The sequence below is a fragment of the Crocodylus siamensis genome, chromosome 3 (assembly GCF_052110815.1).
Source record: "Crocodylus siamensis isolate JL-2025a chromosome 3, ASM5211081v1, whole genome shotgun sequence".
NCBI lineage: Eukaryota > Metazoa > Chordata > Crocodylia > Crocodylidae > Crocodylus > Crocodylus siamensis.
This window is the reverse complement of record NC_143397.1, coordinates 2,261,930-2,266,631: the sequence shown is the minus strand read 5'-3', so window position 1 is coordinate 2,266,631 and position 4,702 is coordinate 2,261,930. Positions and strand designations below refer to the sequence as shown.

Here is a 4,702-nt window from a genome sequence, read left to right as displayed (position 1 = left end):
ACACCATGATCAATCAGGTGGTTTTCCCAGGGTAATTGTCTCTGATATGTCCTTCATAGGAGGTCTATATTGAGCAGATTCTTTTCGGTATTGGGTGGTGGAACCGGAGCGTGCTCCATCCACTCCATGCATTGACCTGGTATTCCAGTGCTTCCAGGACCGGTGCAAAAAAACAGGAAAAAAAAAAAGGCTTGTCACCAGACACGGGTCCCAGGTACTGGCTAGAGGGTCTTGCCCCTCCGCTCAGGCTCAGACCGATGCTGCACTGGGGGCAAGAAGGGATCTTTTCCCCCTCGGTCAGACTGGTCCGATCTGGGGGGGGTTTGCCTTCCTCTGCAATGAGGCCACGGCCTCTGCCTGGGGTCTGCTGAGTGTCTATTAATCCCTTTGCGGCTGCAGGACGTTGGATGCTGCAGCCCCTCTGCTTTCCCTGGGGCTGGTGCTGTGTCGTGGTGCTCAGAGGTCGGGCGATGGGTTTGTCTGGGCTGGTCTGGACAGGACTGGTCAGTCTGTCCAAAGCAGCAAGGCCTGGGGCTGGGGCAGGTCATGAGAGAGAAGCTGCAGGGGGATAAAACCTGGAGGGCTGAGCAGAGAAGCTTTCAGCCTCGAGGGGACTGGGAGGTCTCTGAACACAATGGCGCTCTGTTTGGGAGGGGTGTTGCCTTCCAGGTTTTAACTGCGTGGAGGTCGAGACCTTTCAACCACCGGCAAAGAGGCGGACAAGGCGCACCAGGCTCTGCAGGGTTTTCTTTCCGGGAACGTCCTTTTGTGGACAGTGTCGGAGGACTTGAAGGCAAGATCCGATCTGCAGCTCCCAGGATGACCGTGGATGGATGGCTGCTCCTCGCCGGTCCCCCCGGTACAGCAGCAGTGACCACTGTTCCTCCCCACTCGCAGCCCTGCCATATGTTTGCAGTGCCCCGCGCTGCCACCGCTGTCCTGCAGACCTTGGTCAAGTTACTTCACCTCCCTCGGCTTCAACTCCTCCCCCGCTGTCCCAGCACTGTCTTTATTAAGAAGGGGCTTGCAAATCAAATGGGAAGTGTTGCGACTCCCTCTTTATAAATCAATGGGGCATCCATGCCTTGAAGCCCAGGTCTGGTCCCCACACCTCCAAAAGGATCTAGGAGAACTGGAGACAGTGCAGAGAAGGGCAGCAAGGAAGGGGCCGTGCTCCTATCAGGGCTGGAGGGCAGGGGCACCGGTCGGTACTGAGCAGAGGAGCGAGGGGCGCAGCCTCCGCATCAGAGCTTCAATGCCGAGCGGAGGCTGCAAGGGAGACAGGAAGAGAGGAAAACCCTTCCAGCTGCCGCGTGACACAGGAGACGCAGCGGCAAGAGAGCCCGGGGGTCCGACCCAGCCCACGGCAGCTCTGATGCTCTTACGGACAGCCGTGGCTCCCCGGCATCGGCCCGCTGCCCCGTGATAGGATGGGGCACCTCCTGCCCAGGTCCTCGGGGGCCCGGGGGAACAGCAGGCAGCCTGTCCACCAGCCACAGCCGCACGGCAGGAAGCCGGTCCCCTGGGGCGTGCGTGCCCTGTAATTAGCCCTGGCCTTGCACAAAACACAGGCACCCTGGTCACGGGCCGACCTCAAACATGCGGCCGCGGGAAGCCGACGCAGCCCCGGGAGCTCTGCATGGAGACTCACCGCATCAAAGCCCTGCACAGGCTGAGAGCCCCAGCCCTGGCACTGGCAGTGCTGGGGGGGATCTGGTCCTAGCTGAAGCAGCCGCCCGTGGCGTGGCCAGGAGGCAGCATCAGGGGGAGAGACCTCATAAACCTAACTCTACTGCCCACCCTTTCCTGCAGCCCCCATCACTCCCAGGCAGCCCCACAGAGGTGCTGGGAAGCCCAGCACAGCTACCACTGAGTAATTTACCCCTGGGGGGAACCTTACTCCCGATGAAGCTGTGGGCACATGCCCAACCCAGACACTGGCACTGGCTGCTGTTACAGACCCTGGTCAGTAGGCAGCAAGGAGCTGGTTTGCATGGAGGGGGGCAGTGGTGAAGGGATGTGGCTGGGGGTAGGGGCCAGAAGGGGTCCAGCCACAGGCCTGCATGATGGGAAGGTGGCGTGAGCTTGGTGGTACTCCCGTGGCTCGGGGTAGCGCAGCTCTTAATCCCTCTGGGCCTGGGCAGAGGGCTCCGGATCCACAGATACCCTGTGCTGGGGAGCATTTGGGGGTGAATGCCCCTGCCCTGACCTGGAGGAGCCTACCCCCCGGGGGGAAGCCAGCAGATCCCTCCCCATTTCACCCCATCCTCTGGGAATGAGAGCTAGCCACTGCTGATGTAGACTGCTTTCTAATAAAATGCTACAAAAAAACAAAAAAAAAGGGGGGGGGGGGAATTTGAAGTCCTATCTACAGGGCTGAGTGCCACCAAACCTGCTGCCCCTGGGGTTTGGGCTGCCACAGTGGGGCAGGGAGGGGGTTTATGGATCCCTCTGGGTTTAGTCTGTCCTCTTCCAAGGTGGTATCGCACACTGCCGGGCAGGGAGGGAGGTTACACAGCCCCTGCTCCTGTCTGGGAGAGAAGCAGACACAGCTTACAGCCCAGATAAGATAAGGCACTGAAAGCAGGGGAGGAGACTGCAAAGTAGGAGCCAAGAGACTTATCATCAGGAGGAGTTTCAAAGCCTGGGAAGGGCAGTTGAGTAGATCAACTAATCTGGTCATCAGCGCTGGCTGGAGCTGTGCTGTCCTGCTCCCAGCCCTGAGAGGAGCAAGACCCCTTCCTACAACAGTGGGCTGAGACCAGAGGATTCACACGTGCAGTAAAATGTTTTGCATAGTCAATCAAAAGCTTGGCCTGGTCCATGAGTTTTGCAGAGTCAATGAGAAGGTTTGCATGGTCAATGAAGAGCTTTGCATAGTCAGTGAGATGCTTGGCCTGGTCCATGAGAAGGTTTGCATAGTCAATGAGGATCTTTGCATAGTCAATGACTTGTTTGGCATGGATCATGAGAAGCTTTGCATGGTCAATGAGGATCTTTGCATAGTCAATGAGTTGCTTGGCATGATCCATGAGAAGTTTCCCATAGTCCATGAGAAGGTTTACACAGTCAATGTGCATCTTTGCATAGTCAATGAGATGCTTGGCATGGTCCATGGGAAGCTTTGCATAGCCAATGAGAAGGTCTGCACACTCCATGAGACGCTTGGCATGGCTGTTAGTACTGCGCATAGCCAATGAGAAGTTTAGCATAGTTGTTGACGAGTTTTGCACAGTCAGTACGACAATTTGCATAATGAATCCCAAGAGTGCCTATGACCACCCGGGCACGGCTCATAGCCCCCAGCCGAGCAAGGTGGGCGCCTGCCCCCAGGACGTATCCCCTCATGGGTCGCAGGCAGCACCCCCTCCCCAGCGCCCACAGGAGGGAAGCGGCTCTGATGGCTTCACAGCGGGGGGCACGGCGGGCTCGATGCCAGCCGCGCAGCAACACCCGCCTGCGTCTGCCGCCGGCGGCACCTGCTTTACAGCCTGGTTTCCAGCCCTGTTAGAACAGAGGATCCTGCCAGCGCCGCGCGCAGGAGAGACGCTCCAGCCAGGAGCTGCAGAGGCGTCCGCTGTCGCCCAGGCCCCGCGTGCCGCAGCCTCCGGCCTGCGCGGCTGGCATCCCCCCGCCGGGACCCGAGGGCACCAGCCAGGAGCCGCCGGCGGAGGGGCTCGCCAGCCGAGGTGGGGCGCCGCTCCTCTAGCAGCAGCCAGGGTGGCAGAGCAGCGTGGTGGCCCGGAGCCAGCCCCGCTCTGCCTGGGGGAGCTGCTGATTTGCAGCTGCCATCGCCCGGCAGAGCCCGCCGCGCCCGAGCGCATCCCCCAGCCCGGCTCGGGGCCCGCTCCTCCGGCACCCCCGGCCTGGTCCCACCGCCCCGTGCGCGAAGGTGCCACAAGCCGTGCCCGGCCTGCGGCTCCCGCGCTCCGCCAGCCCCCGGGCAGGAGCCCGCCTGGGCCCCTGCCAGCTGCCCGAGCCAGCATCCGCGCCGGGCGGGGCCCGGGGGCAGGCTCGGCACACCGGCCCTCCCTGGCACAGCCCCAGCCCCAGGGGCCCTCGTGCCAGCTGAGGACGCGCGGCCCCGGCACGTCTCCAGCCCCAGATCGGCCCTGGTTTGCTGCCAGGCCTCAGCGGGCGCCTCCCGGGCCGGAGCCACCACGGCCGCCCGGCCCCCGGCCCCCGCTGTCCCTCCCCCGGGGCAGCGCCTCCGTGCCCCCGAGCCCATCTCCAAGGGTCCTCGGGGTGCCACTTTCTGCCGCGCCCCCGCTTCCCGGCCCCGAAACACCCTGGGAGACCCCAGCCCCCGGGAGGCTTTTTTTTTTTTTTTTTTTCCTGTTTTTTTGCACCGGTCCTGGAAGCACCGCAACACCAGGTCGATGCATGGAGTGGATGGAGCACGCTCCGGTTCCACTTGCTGCTCCCCTGCCCGCAGCCCGGTGCCCCGGCACGCGGGCAGGGAAAGCCTGTGCCCCCCAAGGCGGGGGGGCGAGGGCTCTGCCCCGCCTTGCGGAGGAGAAGCGGCAGCCGGGGGCAAACCGGCTGGAAAAGTTTCGGGAGAAAAAATAAGAGGGGGGGACGGAAACGTGCTGCTCACCCGGGGGGCGACGGCCGGGGGCGGGGGCCGGGGAAACTGAGGCAGGGCAGGCGGGGCGGGCCGGGCGGGGCGGGGCGGGCGCGCCGCAGACAGGAAGGGGCCGGC

The 4,702-nt window shown here is 62.6% G+C and overlaps 1 pseudogene; it reads left to right on the top strand.

The window, feature by feature from the left end:
* Positions 1-173, top strand: LOC149867911 (U2 spliceosomal RNA; annotated as a pseudogene).
* The last annotated feature ends 4,529 nt before the right edge of the window (positions 174-4,702 follow it).